The sequence below is a fragment of the Prionailurus bengalensis genome, chromosome X, assembly GCF_016509475.1.
Source record: "Prionailurus bengalensis isolate Pbe53 chromosome X, Fcat_Pben_1.1_paternal_pri, whole genome shotgun sequence".
NCBI classification, from domain to species: Eukaryota; Metazoa; Chordata; class Mammalia; order Carnivora; family Felidae; genus Prionailurus; species Prionailurus bengalensis.
This window is the reverse complement of record NC_057361.1, coordinates 53,319,569-53,342,326: the sequence shown is the minus strand read 5'-3', so window position 1 is coordinate 53,342,326 and position 22,758 is coordinate 53,319,569. Positions and strand designations below refer to the sequence as shown.

Here is a 22,758-nt window from a genome sequence, read left to right as displayed (position 1 = left end):
ATCTTCTTTGGAAAAATTATTATTCAGGTCCTTTGCCTATTTTAATCTGATTATTTGTGGGGTTCTCTTTGGCATTTAGTTCTATAAGGTCTTCAGATATTTTGGATATTAAACTCTTATGGGATATATCATTTGCGAATATCTCCTCCCATTTAGTAGTTGGCATTTTTGTTTTGTTGATGGCAGCCTTTGCTGTTTAAAAACGTTTGGTTTTTATGTAGTCTCAAGAGTTTATTTTTGCTTTTATTTCCTATGCCTTAGAGGATACATTTAGAAAAATGTTGCTATTGTCAACATCAAGGAAATTATTTCCTATGTTCTAGGATTTTTAGTGTTTCAGGTCTCATATTTAGGTCTCTAATCCAGTTTCAAATTATTTCTGTGTATCTTAGTAGAAAGGCATTCAGTTTTATTCTTTTGCATGCAGCAGTCCAGTTTTTTAAGCACCACTTATTGAAAAGACTGTCTTTTCCCCATTGTATATTCTTGTCTCATTTCTAATAGACCATATAAATGTGGGTTTATTTCTGTGCTCTCTATTCTCTTCCATTGATCGATGTGTCTAATTCTGTGCCTGTATAATACTGTTTTGATTAGTACAATTTGGTAGCGTACCTTGAAATCTGAGATTGCAATACCTCCCGCTTTGTTCTTCTTTCTTGAGATAACATTGGGACTTTCATGTATTTTTGTACTTCCATACAAGTTTTAGTATTTTTTGTGATAATTCTGTCAAGAATGCTTTTTGTATTTTGATTTGGATTGCACTGAGTCTGTAGATTAATATCATAGTATGAACATTTTAACAATATTAATTTTATTGAATCAATGAGCATGGAATATGTGCTATTTCTTTCATGAACATTTAATATTTTTGAAGTACAGGTTTTTCACTTCCTTACTTAAGTTCATTTCTAGGTATTTAACTTTTTAGTGCAATAGTAAATGGATTTTAATTTTTTTTCCTTTCTGCTACTTTGTTATTAGTGTAGGGAAATGCTCCTGATTTCTTTTCATTTTATATCATACAGCTTTACTGGTTTCATTAATTCCTTTAGTTTGTGTGTGTGTGTGTGTGTGTGTGTGTGTGTGTGTGTGTCTGGAGCCTTTAGGGTTTTTTTTTTTATGTATAGTATCATGTCCTTTGCCAAAAGTGATCATTTAACTTTTCTTTACCAATATAGATGCCTCATTTTTTGTGTCTGATTTCTGTGGCTAGGACATCCAATACTATGTTGAATAAAAGTTGCAAGTGGGGATATATTTGTCTTATTCCTGATCTTAGAACAAAAAGCTTTCATTTTTTTCACAATTGAATATTATGTTAGCTATGGGATTTTAATATATGGTCTTTATTATGTTGAGGTATGTTTTCTTTAAATCCACGTTGTTGAGATTTTTTTATCATGAAAACATGTTGAATTTTGTCAAAAGATTTTTCTGCATCTATTGAGATTTTTCACCTGACTTCTGTTTTTTCATTTTGTTTATGTAGTTTATTGCATTGACTTTTGAATGGGGAACCATTCTTGCATCTCTGGAATAAATCCCACTTGACTGTGGTGAATGATCCTTTTAATTATTGTTAAATGTGGTTTGGTATTATTTTATTGAAAAGTTTTGCATTCATGTTCATTAGAAATATTGGCTATGTGTGTGTGTGTGTGTGTGTGTGTGTGTGCGTGCGTGGGTTTCTTTGTCTGGTTTTGGTATCAGGATAATGCTGTCTTCTAGAATATATTTGGAAACTTTCATTTATCTTCTATTTTTTGGAATAGTTTGAGAATAGGTATTAACTATTATTTAAATGTTTTGTAGAACTCACCTGAACCCATCTGGTCCTGGAATTTTGTTTTTTGGTAGATTTTTATTATTATTACTGAATCAATTTTGCTGTTAGAATTGGGTCTGCTCATATTTTCTATTTCTTTCTGATTCAATTTTTAAGATTGGATGTTTCTACGTATTTATTTTTTTCTCGGTTGTCCAAATGGTTGGCATATAACTTTTGTGGTATTCTTTTAAAGTTCTTTGTATTTCTGTGATGCCAGTTGTTACTTTTCCTCTGACTATTTGTATATTTAGTTATTTACTTTTTAATTTACATCCAATTTAGTTAGCATATAGTGCAACTATGATAGATTCCAGTGATTCATCCCCTATGTATAACACCTAGTGTTCATCCAAACAAGTGTCTACCTAATGCCCTTTATCCATTTAGCCCATGCCCCCTCCCACAATCCCCCTAGAAAACCTTTTTGTTCTCTATATTTGGGTCTCTTATGCATTGTCACCCTCCCTGTTTTTATATTATTTTTGCTTCACTTCCCTTATGTTCATCTGTTTTGAATCTTAAAATACTCATATGAGTGAAGTCATATATTTGTCTTTCTATGACTAATTTCACTTAGCACAATACCCTCTAGGTCCATCCACGTAGTTACAAATGTCAAGAATTCACTATTTTTGATTGCCAAGTAATACTCCATTGTACATATACACCACTTCTTCTTTATCCATTCATCTATCAATGGACATTTGGGCTCTCTCCATATTTTGGTTATTGTCTATACTGCTGCTATAAACATTGGGGTGCATGTGTCCCTTGGAAACAGCACACTTGTATCACTTGGATAAATACCTAGTAATGGAATTTCTGGGCCATAGGGTAGTTCTATTTTTAACTTTTTCAGGAACCTCCATGCTGCTTTCCAGAGTGGCTGCACAAGTTTGCATTCCCACCAGCAGTGCAAGAGGGTTCCCATTTCTCCATATCCTCTCCAGCATCTATAGTCTCCTGATTTGTTCATTTTAGTCACTCTGACCACTCTGAGATTGTATCTCAGTGTGGTTTTGATTTGTATTTTCCTGATTTCTCTGCATCTTTGCCAACATCTGTCAGTGCCTGAGTTGTTAATTTTAGCCATTCTGACTGGTGTGAAGTGATATCTCATTCTGGTTTTGATTTGTATTTCCCTGATGATGAGTCATGTTGAGCATTTTTTTCATGTGTCCGTTAGCCATCTGGATGTCTTCCTGGAAAAGTGTCTATTTTCTCTTTTGTCCATTTCTTCATGGATTATTTGTTTTTTTGTTTTTTGTTTTTGGTGTTGACTTTGATAAATTCTTTATAGATCTTGGACACTAACCCTTTATATGTCATTTGCAAATATCTTCTCCCATTCTTTTGGTTGTCTTTTATTTAGTTTTGCTGATTGTTTACTTCACTGTACAGAAGCTTTTTATTTTGATGAGGTCCCAATAGTTCATTTTTGCTTTTGTTTCCCTTGCCTCTGGCAATGTGTTCAGTAAGAGGTTACTGTGGCCAAGGTCAAAGAGGTTTTTGCCTGCTTTCTCTTCTAGGATTTTGATGGCTTCCTGTCTTATGTTTATACCTTTCATCCATTTTGAGTTTATTTTTGTGTATGGTGTAAGAAAGCAGTCCAGGTTCATTTTTCTGCATGGCGCTGTCCAGTTATCCCAGCACCATTTGCTGAAGAGACTGTCTTATTCCATTGGATATTCTTCCCTGCTTTGTCAAAGATTAGTTGGCCATACGTTTGTGGGTCCATTTCTGGGTTCTCCACTTTGTGCCATTGATATGAGTGTCTATTTTTGGGCCAGTAGCATTCTGTATGGATGATTACAGCTTTGTATTCCATCTTGGAAACCAGGATTGTGAAGCCTCCAGCTTTGGTTTTCTTTTTCAGGATTGCTTTGGCTATTCGGGGTCTTTTCTGGTCCCATACAAATTAGAGGATTGTTCTAGCTCTGTGAATAATGCTGGTGTTATTTTTATGGGGATTGTATTGAATATGTAGATTGCTTTGGGTAGTATTGACATTTTAACAATATTTGTTCTTCCTATCCAGGAGCATGGACTATTTTTTTTCCATTTTTTCTGTGTGTCTTCTTCAATTTCTTTCATAAGCTTTCTATAGTTCTCAGTGTATAGATTTTTCACCTCTTTGGTTAGATTTATCCCTAGGTATTTTATGGTTTTTTGTGCAACTGTAAATGGGATCAATTATTTGATTTCTCTTTCTGTTGCTTCATTGTTGTTGTATAGGAATGAAACTGATTTCTGTGCGTTGATTTTATATCCTGCAACTTTGCTGAATTCGTGAATCAATTCTAGCAGGTTTTTGGTGGGATCTCTTGGGTTTTCCATATACAGTATCATGTCATCTGCAAAGGGTGAAAGTTCGACCTCCTCCTGGCCAATTTGGATGCCTTTTATTTCTTTGTGTTGCCTGATTGCAGGTTAAGACTTCCAATACTATGTTGAATAACAGTGGTGATAGTGGCCATCCCTATCGTTTTCTTGACCATAAAGAGGAAAGCACTCAGTTTTTCTCTGTTGAGGATGATATTAGTGATGGACCTTTCATATATGTCTTTTATTATTTGGAGGTATGGTTCTTCTATTCCTACTTTCTTGAGGGATTTTATCAAGAAAGGGTGCAGTTTGTTAAATGCTTTATCTGCATCTATTGAGAGGATCATGTGGTTCTTGCCCTTTCTTTTATCAATGTGAGGTATCACATATATTGTTTTGCAGATAATGAACCAGCCCGGCATCCCAGGTTTAAATCCCACTTCATCATGGTGAATAATTCTTTTAATGTATTGTTGGATCTGGTAGGCTAGTATCTTTTTGAGAATTGTTGCATCCATGTTCATCATGGAAATTGGTCTGTAGTTCTCCTGTTAATGGGGTCTTTGTATGGTTTTGGAATCAAGGTAATGTTGGCTTCATAGAATGAGTTTGAAAGTTTTCCTTACATTTCTATTTTTTGGAACAGATTCAAATGAATAGATATTAACCTTTCATTAATGTTTGGTAGAATTTCCCTGAACAGCCGTCCGGTCCTGGACTCTTTTTTGTGGGAGATTTTTTTATTACTAATTTGATTTCTTTACTAGTTATGGGTTTGTCCAAATTTTCTATTTCTTCTTGTTTCAGTTTTGGTAGCTTATATTTTTCTAGTAATTTGTCCATTTCTTCCAGATTGCCTATTTTATTGGCATATAATATCCCATAATATTCTATTATTATTGTTTGTATTTCTGCTGTGTTGGTTGTGACTTTTCTGTTTCATTCGTGATTTTATTTATTTGGGTACTTTCCTTTTTCTTTTTGATCAAGCTGGCTAGGGGGTTATCAATTTTGTTAATTCTTTCAAAGAACCAGCTCCTGGTTTCATTGATATTTTCTACTGTGTGTTTTTTTTTGTTGTTATTTTTTTCTGTTTTTTGTTTGTTTCAATAGCATTGATTTCTGCTCTAATCTTTATTGTTTCCGGTCTTCTGCTGGTTTTAGGTTTTATTTGCTGTTCTGTTTCCAGCTCTTTAAGGTGCAAGGTTAGGTTGTGTCTGAGACCTTTATTCCTTCTTTAGGAAGGCCTGGATTGCTATATACTGCCTTCTTATGACCATCTTTGCTGTATTCCAGAGGTTTGGGGTTGTGGTGTTATCATTTTAATTGGCTTCCATGTACTTTTTAATTTACTTTTTAACTTCATGGTTAGCCCATTTATTATTTAGTAAGATATTATTTAGTCTCCAAGAATTTTTAGCTTTCCAAATTTTTTCTTGTGGTTGATTTCGAGTTTCATAGCAATGTGGTCTGAAAATATGCATGGTATGGTCTCAATCTTTTTGTTCCTGTTGAGGGCTGATTTGTGTCCCAGTATGTGATCTATTTTGGAGAATGTTCCATGTTCACTGGAGAAGAATGTATATTCTACTGCTTTAGGATTAAATGTTGTGAATACAGCTGTTAAGTCCATCTGGTCCAGTGTGTCATTCAAAGCCATTGTTTCCTTGTTGATTTTTTGTTTAGATGATCTGTCCTTTGCTGTAAGTGGGGAGTTGAAGTCCCCTACTTTATGGTATTATTATCAATGAGTTTCTTTATGTTTGTGATTAATTGATTTATATATTTGTGTTCCTCCACATTTGGAGCATAAATGTTTACAATTTTTAGATCTTCTTGGTGGATAGACCTCTTAATTATGATATAATGCCTTTCTTCATCTCTTGCTACAGTCTTTATTTTAAAATTTAGATTGTATAAGTATGGCTACTCCAGCTTTCTTATGTTGACATTAGCATGAGAGATGGTTCTCCATCCTCTTCAATCTGAAGGCGTCTTTCGGTCTAAAATGGGTCTTTTGTAAATAGCATATTAATGGATCTTGTTTTCTTATCCATTCTGTTACCCTATATCTTTTGATTGGAGCATTGAGTCCATTGACATTTAGAGTGAGTACTGGAAATTATTAATTTATTGCCATTATGTTGCCTGTAGAGTTGGAGTTTCTGGTGGTGTTATCTGGTCATTTCTAGTCTTTGTTACTTTTGTATTTTTTTTTCTTCTTTTCTCCCCTCAGAGAGTCCCCCTTAAAATTTCTTGCAGGCTGGTTTAGTGGTCATGAACTGTTTTACTTTTGTTTGTCTGGGAAACTTTTTATCTCTACTCCTATTTTGAATGATAGCTTTATTGGATAAAGGATTCTTGGCTGCATATTTTTCTGATTCAGCACATTGAATATATCCTGACACTCCTTTCTTGCCTGCCAAGTTTCTGTGTATAGGTCTGCTGTGAACCTGATCTCTCTTCCCTCGTAGGTTAAGGACTTTTTCTCCCCTTGCTGCTTTCATGATTCTTTCCTTGCCTGAGTATTTTGTGAATTTTAGTATGATATGCCTTCTTGATAGTTTTTGTTAAATTTACTGGGAGTTCTCTGTGCTTCCTGGATTTTGATGTCTGTGTCTTTCCCCAGGTTAGGAAAGTTTTCCACTAAGATTTGCTCACATATATCTTCTACCCCTTTTTCTTTCTTTTCATTTTTTGGACCCCTATGATTTTGATGTTATTCCTTTTTAATGAGTCACTTAATTCTCTAAATCTTATATTGTTCTCTTTCGCCTAAGTCTCTTTCTTTTTTCTGCTTCATTATTCTCCATAAGTTTGTCCTCTATATCGCTGAATCACTGCTCTCCTTCATCCATACTTGCCAACATGGCATCTGTTCGAGATTGCAGCTCAGATGCAGCATTTGAAATTTCATCCTGACTACCTTTACCTCTTTTATCTCTGCAAAAAGGGATTCTATGCTATTTTCAATTCCAGCTACTATTCTTATTATCATGATTCTAAATTATGTTTCAGACATCTTGCTTGTATTTGTGTTGATTAAGTTCCTGGCTGTCATTTCTTCCTGTTCTTTCTTTTGGGTTTACTTCCTTCACTTCATCATTTTGAAGGAAGAAAAGGAAATAAATTAAAGAAATAAAGATTTAAATATTAAAAAAAACACAAATCAAAGATGCTAGATACTAGGTGTGTTTTGGTCTGTTTGATGAAAGAAGCTTGATAGAATAGAGAAAAAAAGGAAAGGAAAGGAAAGGAAAGGAAAGGAAAGGAAAGGAAAAAGGAAAGGAAAAAAGAAAGAAAACATTTGAAAATTCAAAAAAACTGAATACAATAAAACAGAATAAAATGAAATGAAAGTAAATTAGAATTTAAAAAAATTTACAAAAAAGTGAAAAACATACTAGAAAAAAATTAAAGAACAATTATTTTTATAAAGATGGAAAATAAAAATATTTTTTTATTTTTCTGTATTCAAGAATAAAAAAAGAAAAGAGAAAAAGAATTGAATAGATGAACCAACAAACAGAATGAAATACGATTGAAATTACATCCAATTTCCCCTAGAAATCAAACTATGTAGCACTTTATGGTCTGTAAACTAAGCAGGCAGAGAGATTTGTGGTGTTCCTCAAGAGCATGGATCGCCCAGTTGGGCAGCTCTTTTCTCCACTAGATGGTGCTGCTTACCTTACTGGGGTGGATTGTTGTGGTGCATGTAGGCATGTATGCACTTGCATTGGAGGAGTGCAAATGGCATCACCCAGCCACCCAGTCTAGTATCAGGACTCTGTGCTTTCCCCCACCTGTAATCAAGCACCCCTCCTTTGTCTCCAGCTTCCATCCACTCCCCCCCTTTACACTGTCTGTGACGAAGCCATCAGACTGCCACCTGCCTCCTGAGTTTTATCTCAGATAATTCTGTGTTTCCCTACCGCTCACTTCTGAGGGACTGCAGCTTTGACCCACTCAGAGCCTCTGGGGGAAGGTCTCACCTAGCAATGGCCAGTTGCTGGCCTGCCCCCACGAACACTCATGTGACTGTGCTGCTGCCAATGTCCAAAGACTGTGGCCAGGTGCCAGCCTGCCCCAGAAAAAGTTCACACAATCCTGTAGCAGCTGCATTTCAGGGATTATGGTAAATCACAACACACATCTGGCTCCAGGCTTCAACCTTTACATCCTTGTTCAAACACCAGTGAATGTGCTTGTTCTCCATCATCCAATGGGAACTTTGGCTGTGGGAAGGCCACACAGCCTCTACCAAGTGTCTTCCCAGCTGGAGAACTGCTTCTCCCTGTGTGGCCCAAGGACACCCAAGGACCTTGTTCTCTGATCCTGGGGATTCACCCTTCCTGCCAGAGAACCACCAGGTAGATTAACCCTTCCTACCAGAGAACCACCAGGTATCAAGCTGTGGAGTTTCAGACTCTGCACTCCCCCTGTTTATAGAGTCTTAGTGAAATGTAAACCCTCTCCTTTCTCCTTTCTACCTTTTTTATTCAGTCCCTTGTGTCTGTGTCCACTGTTCCTCTTCCTCTCCAGCTGCTTTCGGGGAGGGTAGGGGGCTGCATTTCCTGTACTCTCCCCCATCTCTGTCATCTCTCTATAGGCAAAAACAGTTCCCTGCCCTCCTCAGCTTCTCTGTCCCCAAGTTCACCTCTCCATGCCACATACCTGCCAAGTTCTGTGGTTCTGTGGTTCAACCTGTGAAGATTGATGTGTTAATCCTCAAATCAGTTTTCTAGGTGTGCAAGATAGTTTGGTGTTGATCTGGCTACATTTCAGGGATGAGAGATGCACAAAAACTTCCATGCTGTTCCACAGTCTTGCCCCCTTCTCCTTTGATTTTTTTTAAAATATAAGTCATTTTCGGGGCACCTGGGTGGCTCAGTCGGTTAAGCGTCCGACTTCAGCTCAGGTCACGATCTCACGGTCCGTGAGTTCTAGCCCCGCGTCGGGCTCTGGGCTAATGGCTCAGAGCCTGGAGCCTGTTTCCGGTTCTGTGTCTCCCTCTCTCTCTGCCCCTCCCCCGTTCATGCTCTGTCTCTCTCTGTCTCAAAAATAAATAAACGTTAAAAAAAATTTTTTTTAATATAAGTCATTTTCTTTATTTTTCCTTTATTCTTTCTTTTTTTTTATTTGATGAGTCTGGCTAAGTGTTTATCAATTTTGTTACCCTTTTTAAAGGATCAGCTGTTGATTTCATTGATTTTTTTTTGGTCTCTCATTTCTCTGTGCTCTGATCTTTATTATTTCATTCCTCCTACTCATCTTGGGCTTTGTTTATTCTTCTTTTTTCTAGTTCCTTTATATGTAACTTAGATCTTTAGTTGAGCTTTTTGCATCTTTCTTGAGGTAGGCCTTTATTATTATATATTTCCCTATTAAAATTGTTTTTGTTCCTTCCAAAATATTTTGGGCCATTGCATTTTCATTTTCATTTGTCACCATGTATTTTTTTTTAATTTATTTATTTAAATTCAATTTAGTTAACATACAGTGCAGTATTGGTTTCAGGAGTAGAACCGAGTGATTCATTACTTACATATAACACCCAATGCTCATCCCAACAAGTGCCCTCCTTGGTACCCATCACCCATTTACCCTATCTCCCCACCCACCTCATCTCCAGCAATCCTCAGTTTTTCCTCTGTACTTTAGAGTCTTCTATGGGGGCGCCTTGGTAGCTGAGTCTATCAAGCATCTGACTTCCATTCAGGTCATGATCTTGTGGTTTGTGGGTTTGAGCCCTGAATCAGGCTCTGGGCTAACAGCGTGGAGGAGCCTGCAACCTGATTCAGGTTCTGTGTCTCCCTCTCTCTCTGCTCCTCCCCCACTCGTGCTCGCTTGCTTTCTCTCGCTCTCTCTCTCACTCCCTCTCTCTCTCAAAAATAAATAAAAACATTAAAAAAGAGTCTCTTAAGTTGTCATGTATTTTTTTCATTTATTCATTTACCCTTTTGTTGTTTAGTAGTATGTTGTTTAGCCTCCACGTGTTTGTGTTGCTTCCGTTTTTTCCCCTGTGATTGCTTTCTAATTTTATACTGCTGTGGCCAGAAATGATGCATGCTATGATTTCAAACTTCTTAAATTCATTTAGGCTTGTGATTTTCTCTGGAGAATGTTCTATGTGCACTTGAAAAGGATATGTATTCTGTTATTTTTAAACGGGATGTTCTGTATATGTTTGTTATGTTCATCTGGTCTAATGTGTCATTCAAAAAGACTACTTCCTTATATTTTCATTTTCTGCCTTAATGATATATGCATTGATGTAGGTGGGCTGTTAAAATATCTTACCATTAATGTATTTTTTTCTCTATATGTCCTTTATTATTTGCTTTATGTACTTGAGTGCTCTAATGTTAGGTGCATAGATAATCACAATTGTTATATCATCTTCTTGAATTGATCTCTTTATTATTAAGTAGTGCAGTTATTTGTCTCTTGTTACAGTCTTCAGTTTAAAGTTTATTTTGCCTGATATATTGCTATCCTTCCCTTTTTTATCACTTCCATTTACATAATAAATGAGTTTTTTTCATGCCTTTACTTGCAGTCTGTATTTGTTTTTAGATATGAAAAACAGTATAGGCAGTATAAATATGAGTCCTGTATTTTTTAATCCATTCTTCTACCCTATGGATTTTGACTGGAGCATTTAGATAATTTACATTTAATTATTTATGGGTAAGTATTGCTTGACATTTTGTTTTTATTTTCTGATTGTTTTGTAGATTTTCTCTATTCTTTTTCTCTTGCTCTCTTTCTTTGTAATTGATCAGTTTCTGTTGTGTTATGTTGGCTTTCTTTCTCCTTGTTTTTTTTTGTATCTATTTTAGGTTTTGGGTCTACAGTTACCATGAGGTTTGCATATAACATTCTAAGTATATAGCAGTCTATTTTAGTTTGATGGTCATATAAGTTCAAACACATTATTAAAAAATATTTTTTAAACTCTTTCTTCCATGTTCTATGTGTATGCTGTCATATGTTACATATTTTCATTCATAAATGTTTTTATGTTTTATTATGGACTTTTCTTTTCCACTTAAAAATGTTTACATATGCTTTGGCCACTCTCCAGGTAGCAGCCTACTCAGTGCCCTCTCCCGTGTCCCTGGGCCTGATCCTTCTCTTCTTTTCCCTCAACCTCAAGTGGAACCGCTGGCAAGTTGCAGATTTCCATGAAAACTTTTATGGGGAAGATTATCACTCTTGAGATTGAACCCTCAGATACAATAGAAAATGTAAAGGCCAAGATCCAAGATAAAGAAGGACTTCCTCTTGATCATCAGAGACTGATCTTCACTGGCAAGCAACTGGAAGATGGATGTACTTTGACTACAACATTCAAAAGTAGTCCACTCTTCATCTTATGTTGAGATTTCGTGGTGTTACTAAGAAAAGGAAGAGGAGTCTTTCACCACTCCCAAGAAGAAAAAACATAAAGAAAGTTAAGCTGGTTGTCCTGAAGTACTATAAGGTGGATGAAAATTGCAAAATCAGTAGCCTTCATCAGGAGTGCCATTCAGATGAATGTACTGGAGTTCTTAACATCAGACACTTTGACAAACATTATTGTGGCAAATGTTGTCTGATCTATTGCTTTAACAAACCAGAAGACAAGTAATTGTATATGGATTAATAAAAGATATGAACAAAAAGAAGTCTCTTTAATATTTTTTATAAAGCCAGTTTAATGGTGATAAATTCCTTACCTTTAGTCTGTCTGAGAAAATTTTTATCTCTCCTTTAATTCTGAATGATAACCTTTCCAAGTAAACTATTCTTTGTTATATATATTTTTTCTTTCAGCATTTTTAATGTATCATGCCACTCCCTTTTAGCCTGAAAAGTTTCTGGTAAAAAATCAGTTGATAGTTTTTATTAGGTTTCCCTCATACATGACATTTTGCTTCTCTCCTGCTGCTTTTTGGATTCTCTATTTACCTTTAACCCTTGGCATTTTAATTATTATGTGTCAGGGTGTAAACTTACTTGTGTTCATCTTGTTTTGAATTCTGTGATTCTTGAACGTGGATGTCTATTTCCTTCCTTAGGTTAGGGAATTTTGCAGCTATGATTTCTTCAAGTAAGTTTTTTTTGCCTCTTTCTCTCTTCTGAGACCCCTGTAATGTGAATATTTGCTTGCTTGATATTGTCCAAGAGACCTTTAACCTATCCCCACTTTTTTTGTATTCTTTTCTCTTTTTGGTGATGAGCTTGGTACTTTTCATTGTCCTATCTTTCATATTGTTGGTATGTTTTGCATCTGATAATCTACTGCTGATTCCTTCTAGTGTATTTTTCATTTCAGTTATTGTATTCTTCAACTCTCATTAATTGTGTTTTTTTTTATATTTTATATCTCTTGGTTGAAGGTCTCAGTGAATACTTCAACTCTTCTCTCCATCCTGATGAGTGTCTTTGTGATCATTACTTTAAATTCCTTATCAGGGATATTGCTTACCTTTATTTTATCTAGTCCTTTTTCTGAGGTTTTGTATTTTTCTTTCTTTTTGAACATATTCCTGTCTCCACACTTGCTTGACTTTCTGTGTTTGCTTCTATAGATTAGGCAGAAATGCTCTTTCTTCTAAATAAATGGTCTTATTTACAGTTGACCCCTATGTAGACTGTGTGTGTTGGTGACTTTTACTGTCTTACCGGAACTGTGGCTGGTGTGGGCTGGAAGTTGTACAGCAATCTAGGTTAGGCTGTCCCAGTGTAATGGCTAGAGCTGATGTGGGCCTGGGCCAGTGTGGTCCTAAGTCTCTACTCTCAGAAGGTGCCTTGGCAGGATTCCTGAACCTTAGTGGGTGCAAGCTGAGGAGTCCCGGTGCTCTCCACATAGTAGGTGCTCTGGAATGAAAAGATAAAACTACAGGGTATGCAAGCCAGTATGTTCAGAGGCTCTACATGCTCAGGGGATCTTCACAAAATACCTGAAGCTGAAGTGGGTGTAATCCAGGGTTTTTCTGGGCTCTGCATAGAGAGTGCCCTGGCAGGGCAGCAGAAGATCAGGCACATTGTGGGCCAGGATGGCCTGAGTTTCTTTACACAGAGGGTACTCTGGGAGACAACTGAAGCTGAAGTAGGTGCAATCTAGGGGGATCCCGGGGCTGTCCACACAGTAAGCACCCAGGCAGAGTCGCAAAAGCTGAAGTGGCTACAAGTCAGATAGTCCTGGGGTTCTATACACAGAGGGCACCCTAGCAGGAGAGTTGAAGCTGAAGTGGTTGCAATTCAGGGATCCCAGGACTATCCATGCAGCAGACACCCTGGTAGGTCAGCTAACATTTATATACGTGCAGATCAGGGGTTTTCTGGGGTTCTATGTGCTGAGGGCACCCTGGAAAGACCGCTGAAACTGATGCAAGTTCAAGTCAGGTGTCCATGGTGCTCTGCAGAGGGGGTGCCCTAGTGGATCAGGACCTGGGGAATTGGGTAAGCTGGGTGGTCCTGGTATTTTCCATGCAGAGAGTGCTCTGAAAGGATAGCTGAAGCTGAAATGGTTGCAAGCTAGGGAGGTTCCGAGGCTTTACACACAGAAAGCTCCTTGGCAAGATAGTTGAAGTTATAGAGGGTGTAAACCAGTGTGTTCCAGGACTCACGGCAGAGGATGGCCTGGAGGGGCAGTTGGAACAAAAGCAAGATTATGCTAAGTGTTCTTGGGTCAATCTACACAGGGGGATCCTTAGCAGGATAGTCAAAACTTCACTGGGCAAGAGTCAGTGTGGTCCCTGGGCTATATGCAAAGTGTCCCCTGTCAGGACATCTCAAGCTAAAGTGGAAGCAAGCTAGGGTGTCTCAGGACACTCCACACTAAGGGTGCCCTGGCAGAATACCTGAAACTGAAGTGGGTGCAAGATGGGATTTCCCAGGGCACATAGTACAGGAGATGCCTTGGCTGCATGATTAGAGCTTAGGCCTGCACAGGCAAGGGTGTTTTAAGGCATTATGTGCATGGGGTAACTTGGAAGTGTGGCTGGAACTGAGGTAGGCATGGGCTGGAGGTTCCTGTGGGGCTTTTCACAGGGAACACCCTCGTGGTGCAGCTAGATCCAAAGCAAAGGTCAGCTTGGAGGTCCTAGAGGTTTCTGCACCAGGGGTGCCCTAGCAAACTATCTGAAGCCAAGGTGGTGTGGACCTAGAGTGTTCTGGGATACTTTCTTCCTGTGTCAGGCCAGACTGGGGAGATAAGAGGATTTGCTTTTATCTGTTAAATATATTGGATGCAATATCAGGATGCATCACCTTAGCCCTCAGATATTCCTACGATCTCTCTCTCTCTCTCTCTCTCTCTCTCTCTCTTTAATGTTTATTTGTTTGAGAGAGTGAGAGAAAGAGAGAGAGAGAGAGAGAGAGAGAGAGAGAATCCAACAGAGCCCGACACAGGGCTCTAGCTAACGAACTGTGAGATCATGACTGCAGCCAAGGTTGGATGCTTACCTGACTGAGCCACCCAGGTGCCTCTCAGAAAACATTGAATCACTGGAGTACAGGGTACAAGGAGGTAAAGTACAAGAGGTAGATCAGTAATGGCAGTTTAGAGTCTAGTAAATGATTTTAGACTATCCTGTAGACAAAGGGGAGCCATCGAGTGCTTTTGAGCTGGAGAGTGACATGATCAGAACTGAAGATTAGACAGAAGATGAAAACACATCTAAAACTGTCAGCAATGTGGTCTGCAAGTGAGGTTCTCTGCAGTGTTTGTCTCACCAGTTCATGACTTTACAGATTTTTCCTCTCCTACTTCACCCCTCCTAGGACAAACTCTGGGAGGCTGGTTAGCCAGGTCTCTGGTGGGAGCTCTCCATGGGCCCAACTCCACCTTCCTCATGGAAAATGAGGCTCAAACTTAGCAATGGAACACAGATCCAGTTATGACACCTTATTTTCTACAATGATACTCTCATTGCCAAGCCTAAGTAGGACATCTCCACCCCTCAGTATGATGGGAATGGACAGGGATGGGGGAGACTGGAGCGGTTCCTTCTGCAAGAGGCTTTTGGAATAAGGCAAAGCTGCCTATACAAGTCTTGCTAAGGTTCATTATATATACAATTCCCTCTCTTTAATATGCCTAGAATAGAGACACCATTCTGTTTTATTTTAGGTAGGGAAGATACAGAAAGAAAGCTTAAAACTTTAGGCAAAAGAAGCACAGATTCCAGGCATTCATCAGAATTGGAGAGGGAAGTTATCCAGCAGAAAACCATCCTTTAGCTTGAGCACCCAAGGCCTGCCCCAGGCTTGGTCAGTAATGAAAAGCAAATTCTTTTGGGCAGACCCAAGTCTGAAACGCCATGGACATAAATCCTAGGCTTGTCAACAGCCTGAAACTTAAGAAGCATGTATGTCTGAGTAAGGTGTAAGTTACCTGCTGCCTGAACAAAATGACAATGAAGGAAACTTCTGCCACACTTCCTTCATGATTGATTGGGCTATGGCCAACACTATTGTCACTTTCTTGGAAGGCAGCTATGTGGGTGTCCCCTTTTCCTCTCTGTCACCCACACCTTCTTCATTCTTTATTTTTAAATTCTTAAAAAATATTTTTATTTACACAATTATGAAATATTACCTTATACAAAAATGTATAAATCATGTGTAATTTAATGAATAATTATAAAGTGAAAACCTATGGAACATTCTGACCCACCATGTCTAGCTTTTAGGAATTCCATGCATCAGAAAAGACAGGCTATTTGCAACGTCGTGGATGGAACTAGAGTGTATTATTCTAAGCAAAATAAGGCAGGCAGAGAAAGACAAATATGATTTCACACATATGTGGAACTTAAGTAACAAAACAGATGAACATAAGGGAAAGGAAGGAAAAAAGATAAAAACAGAGACAGAGGCAAACCATGAGACTCTTAAATACTGAGGGTTGCTGAAGGGGAAGTGGGTGGGAGATGGATTAAATAGGTGATGGGCATTAAGGAGGACACTTGTAGGGATGAGTACTGGGTGTTATATGTAAGTGATGAATCACTGGGTTCTATTCCTGAAACCAAGACTACACTGTATGTTAACTAACTTAAATTTAAATAATGTTTTTTTTAAAGAAAAGACAGGCTAAATAAGGAAAAGGAGAAAAAAATATGCACTAATAGTAGGTTTTTAAGGGCTACACAGATCTCCCCCCTCTCACACACCCACATTTGATTACTGAGTGCCCACCAAGGCAGTTTACATAGTGAATATTCAATGAATGCTTTTAGAAGGTTAAAAACCAAAACAGAGTCAAAGATAAAGTCTCAGACATGCATCTCACACAGGAACACAAAGACCTACTCTATATGCTGCTGCTTAACAATCTCATATAGCACAACCACTCCAATGCCTTCTCACACACATTTTCATGGCACATATATATATCTTTACATATGCTCTCACATGTACACATTTATGGATGTGCATACCTCTGTTCCTACACTTTTATCATTATATACTCACTTTCACTTATGCTTCTCCTTTATTCCCACAACATACCATTCTCACAACACACCACACACATGTGTGTGCATCAATATCCACATACATTTCCACCAACATGCACATGCAATCACACATAAAACCCTTATGCTCATATACACACCACACACCCCTCTACTTAAGCTCTCACACAGTCACATTTCATGCCCATATACAAGCTCAGGCACACACATATGTTCTCTCTCTCCCTCTCCCCCCCCCCTCTCTCTCTCTCTCTCTCTCTCTTTCTCTCACATACAAACACACACACTTCTATTCATAAGCACAGCTACATTCTAGCCCTTAGCTATATCCATGTACATGCACTCATATATGCCTCTTATCACATCACCTAAACCTAAACCTAAACCTAAACCTAAACCTACCTATGCTTATATACACACTCACATATGAGTTCTCTATCACATACATATTTCCATGAACATATGCACTCACACAGTTACTTCAACACACACACACACACACACACACACACACACACACTGCTTCCCAAATATTCCCTCCATGTCCTTGCTCATAAAGAAAGAATGAGCTCAAAAGAAATGAGTTACTCAAGACTATTTCCATTACCCCTTCCAAATAATCATTCTGGGTTATTGTTTCTTTGTTGTTTATTGTTTGTTTGTTTACTTGTTTGTTTGTTTTTGTTGATGTTATTTATTTTCCAGAAACCAAAGAGTACTGTTTTCTACTTCTGAGTTGGTAAGATGTTCCTTGTTCTCACTCTTCCCACCTCAGTTCCTCCCTCAAGTAGATCTTAGACTGAGATTGACCAGGCCAGTTGTCCTCTCATGAAGGCCTCTGAGTGGCACATTAATTATTTGAAATGGAATACTACTTGGCAATGATAAAGAATGAAGTCATGCCATTTGCAGCAACATGCATGGAACTGGAAGGTACTATTCTGAATGAAATAAGTCAGTCAGAGAATCACAGATATCATATATTTTCACTCATATGTGGATCTTGAGAAACTTAACAGAAGACTATGGGGGAAAGGAAGGGGAAATAATAGTAACAGAGAGGGAGGGAAGCAAACCATAAGAGACCTTAAATATATAGAACAAACTGAGGGTTGATGGGGTTTGGAGAGATGGTGAAATGGGTGATGGGCATTGAGGAGGGCACTTGGGATGAGTACTGGGTGTTGTATGTAAGCTATGAACCATGGGAATCTACCCCAAAAACCAAGATAACACATTACACACTGTATGTTAGCCAATTTGACAATAAATTATATTAAAAAATAAAAACTAAAATAAGTAAGTAAGTAAGTAAGTAAATAAATAGTTTCATAAGATCTTCAACTACAAAGCCAGAAAAGTCATTGCAATTTCTTACTCTGCTCGTTAGCCCTGGATACACTAAGAGAAGAGAAATGGATGATGGCCTTTTAGGGTCTCTGGAAAAGATGACGTCACAGCTTCCTGCAGAGTTTAGTATTCTTCACGTTCAGGATGTTTACCCTCAAGTCTGACTCAATGTATCATACTCTAGTCGAAGTTCATTTATTTTCCCTTTTTAAACATTTATTTATTTACTTTTATTTAAATTTTTATTTTTTGTGGGGGGAGAGAGAGATACAGAGTGCAAGCAGAGTAGGAGCAGAAAGAGAGGAAGACACAGAACCTGAAGCAGGCTCCAGTTTCTGAACTGTCACCACAGAGCCCAATGCAGGGCTAGAACCCATGAATCATGAGATTATGACCTGAGCTAAAGTCATACACTTAACTGACTGCGCCACTTAAGAGCCCCAAAAGTTTATTTATTTTTAGGAGGGGTGTAGGGACTGAGAGAGAGGAAGAGAGAGAATCCCAAGTAGGCTCTGCGCTGTCAGTGCAGTCCAACGTGGGGCTCCAACTTAGGATCTGTGAGATCATGACCTGAGCTGAAACCAAGAATCCAATGCTTAACCAACTGAACCACCCAGGTGACTCAAAGTTCATTTCTTTTCTAACAGTGTCTGTAGAAAAGAAAACTAGCTGCCACCCTCCTCTATGTAAAAAGAGTAGGTTAAAATAATGTTAATCTTTTAGAACTGGACTTCATTGAGTCAAAATTTGAAATATCAGATTCCAGGTGATTTATGGGATAAGATGCAAAGAGACCTCCCAGCCAGAGAACAGCCTCAATCCCATACCTTACATTCCTCTAGCTCTCAGCACCAACATGCATCCATTGTCTTTTGTGATAGAGATTTTGAAACATTTACTCTAAGTTTGAGAGATAAACCCTTTCTGTACATTTCCTCTAAAGATTTGCATTTTCTGAGAGGAGTCCACAGAGATTAGGGCATAAACCAATAACTAATATTCTGATGTGATGTGGATCACACATGTGATCAGATGTGGATCACATCTGATGTGATGTGAATTTGAGAGGCAACAAGTCTTTCTTGTCCTCCACAAAACCCCTTTGACCAGGCAGCCACATGTGACAATTGATCAGCATTGCTGGCTAAGTCCCTACTTTTTTATTGAAGTATAATTGTCATACAACTTGTATTAGCTTCAGGTTTACAAAATATTAACATGAAAATTCTATATATTACTCAATGCTCACCATAATAGTGCAGTCACCATACAACATTATTAAAATATTATTGACTATATTCTCTATGCTGTAATTTTCATCTCTGACTTATTTATAACTGTAAGTGTGTACCTGTTAATCCCCTTTTACTATTTCACCCATCTCTCCATCCACCTCCTCTCTGGAATCTACCAGTTCTCTATATTTGACTCTGCTTGTTTGTTTATTTGTTTTGATTTATATATTCCACATATAAGTGAAATTATATAGTATTTGTATTTCTTTGACTTATTTCACTTAGCATAATAACCTCTAGGTCCATCCATGCTGTTGCAAATAGCAAGATTTCATTCCTTTTGATGGCTGAATAATATTCCATTGTATATATATATGCCACATCTTCTTAGTCTTTTACATATGACACCCAGTGCTCATCTCAAAAGTGCCCTCAGTAACACCCATTAACCATTTAACACATCCCCCACACAGCTCCCCTCCAGCAACCCTGAGTTTGTTCTTTGTATTTAAGAGTTTCTTATGGTTTGCCTCCCTCTCTGTTTTTATCTTATTTTTCCTTCCATTCTCCTATGTTCTTCTGTTTTGTTTCTTAAATTCCACACATTAGTGAAATCATATTATATTTTATTTCTCTAGACTGACTTATTTCACTTAGCATAAATAATACCCTCTAGTTCCATCCACGTTGTTGCAGATGGCAATATTTCTTTCATTTTGATTGCCAAGTATTATATATATATATATGTGGTATATATATATATATATATATACCACATCTTCTTTATCTGTTCATCAGTTGATAGACATATAGACATTTTGGCTCTTTGCACTTTGGCTATTGTTGATAGTGCTGCTATAAACATTGGGGTGCATATGTCCCTTTGAATCAGCATTTTTGCATCCTTTGGATAAATGCTTAGTAGTGAAATTGCTGGGTCATAGGGTAGTTCTATTTTTATCTTTTTTATGAACCTCCATAATGTTTTCCATTTTGCATTCCCACCAATAGTGCAAAAAAGTTCCCCTTTCTCTGCATTCTCAGCAACAACTGGTTATTCCAGAGTTGTTAATTTTTTTGAGAAACCTCCATACTGTTTTCCAGAGTGGCTGTACCAATTTAAATTTTCACAAACAGTACAGGAGTGTTCCCTTTTTCTACACATCCTCACCAACACTTGTTAGTTCTTCTATTTTCAATAATAGTCATTCCAACACGTGTGAGGAGATATCTCATTGTGGTTTTGATTTGCATTCCCTGATGATTGATGCTGAGCATCTTTTCATGTATCAGTTGGCCATCTATATGTCTTTGGAAAAATATCTATTAAGGTCCTTTGCCCATTTTTAACTTCCAATTCTTTGGGGGTGTTTTGGTGTTGAGTTGTATAAGATCTTAATACATTTTGGATATTAATCTCTTATTAGATATGTCATTTGAAAATATCTTCTCCCATTCAGTAGGTTGCCATTTTGTTTTGTTGATGGTTTCTTTTGCTGTTCAAAAGCTTTTTATTTTGACATAGTCCATAGTTCCAATAGTTTATTTTTGCTTTCATTGTCCTTACCTGAGAAGATAAATGTAAAAACATATTTCTATGGCTGATGTCAAAGAAATTACTGCTTATGTTATCTTGTAGGATTGTTATGGTTTCAGGTATCACATTTATGTTGTTAATGAATTTTGAGTTTTATTTTGTGTACAATTTGAGAAAGTGCTCTGGTTTCATTCTTTTGAATGTAGCTATCCAGTTTTCCCAATACTATTTATTGAAGAGACTGTCTTTTCTCCATTGTATATCCCTTTTTCATAGATTAATTGACCATATAAATGTGGGTTTCTTTCTGGGCTCTCTATCCATTCCATGGGTCTAGGAGTCTATTTTTATACCAGTATAATACTGTTTTGATGTCTATATCTTTGTGTTATAACTCAAAATCTGGGATTTTGATACCACCTTTCTTCTTTCTTCTCAGGATTGCTTTAGCTATTTGAGGTCCTTTGTGGTTCCATATAAATTTTAGGATTGTGTGTTCTGCTTCTGTGAAAATTGCTATTGATATTTTGATACTCACTGCATTGAATCTGTATATCGCTCTCGGTTGTATGGACATTTTAGCAATATTAATTCTTCCAATCCATGGGCATAATATATTTATCCATTTGTTAGTGTCATCTTCAATTCCTTTCATCAATGCCTTATAGTTTCCAGAGGATAAGTCTTTCACCTCCTTGGTTAAATTTATTCTCAGGTATTTTACTCTGTTTTGTATAATTCTAAATGAAATTTTTTATTCTTAATTTATCTTTACGCTACTTTATTAGTACATAGAAACACAACAGACTTCTGTATATTAGTTTTATTTCTTTAAAATTTAATTAATTCATTTATTACTTCTAATACTTTTTTTTGGTGGAGTCTTTAAGGTTTTCTACATATAATATCATGTCTGCAAATAATGATAGTTTTACTTCTTTTCTAATTTGCATGTCTTTTATTTCTTTTTCTTGTCTGATTACTGCAGCTAGGATGGGTAGTACTATGTCGAATAAAAGTGGTGATGGTAGACATCCTAGTCTTGTTCCTGATCTTAGAAGAGAAGCTTTAAGTTTTTCACCATTGAGTATATTAGCTGTGGATGTTCCATACACGGCCTTTATTATGTTGAGGTATATTCCCTCTAAACCCACTTTGCTGAGAGTTTTTATCATGAATGGATATTGTATTTAGTCAATTGCTTTTTCTGCATCTGTTTATATGATTATATGATTTTTAATCTTCTTTTATTAATGTGATATATCACATTGATTCATTTCCAAATATTGAAGTATGCTTGAATCTTGAAATAAATTCAATTTGATTATGAATAAGGATCCTTTTATTGTACTATTGAATTATGTTTGCTAATATTTTGTTGTGAAATTTGCATTGATTTTCATCAGGGATATTGGCTTGTTTTGTTGTTGTTTGTTTATTTTTGGCAGTGTCTTTGTCTGATTTTGGTATCAGGGTATTTCTGATCTTGTAAAATAAATTTGGAAGTTTTTCTTCTCTTCTTTGGAATAGTATGAGAAGAATAGTGTATGGAGAAGCAATGTGCACAAAAGCCAGCTCCTCTGAACATACAGGTAGTTTCCTTGACAGCTTTTTCAGGCTTTCTACACCTTAGGGATATCTGTGTGTGTCTTGCAACCCCAAAAGGCAGCCACCCTTTCCCTTTTACCAGATCTCACTTGATCTTGGGGCAAATCTCATTAGACCTGAAGCCATATCTCACAAGACCATGAGAAAAATTTGCAGGAATTCTGCAGGAGAATGACCTCCCTAGCCTAATCTTCTTTGTGCAGTGTAAGTAGGTAGGGCTGGGAAATTCCTGGATTGGAGACACCTGGGAGTACCTGAACCCACAGACTCCCTGGGAGTTTTTTCGGGCTTTGGACACATCAGAGAAGTCTATATATCTCCTGTCCCCAAAGAAGCAGCCACATCTTTCCTACTGCCAAATCTCATGTGCTCCAGGGGCAAATCTCAAAACATCTA

At 37.3% G+C, this 22,758-nt stretch overlaps 1 pseudogene; it reads left to right on the top strand.

The window, feature by feature from the left end:
- Positions 1–11,818, top strand: part of LOC122477074 — a 33,071-nt pseudogene extending 21,253 nt beyond the window's left edge.
- The last annotated feature ends 10,940 nt before the right edge of the window (positions 11,819–22,758 follow it).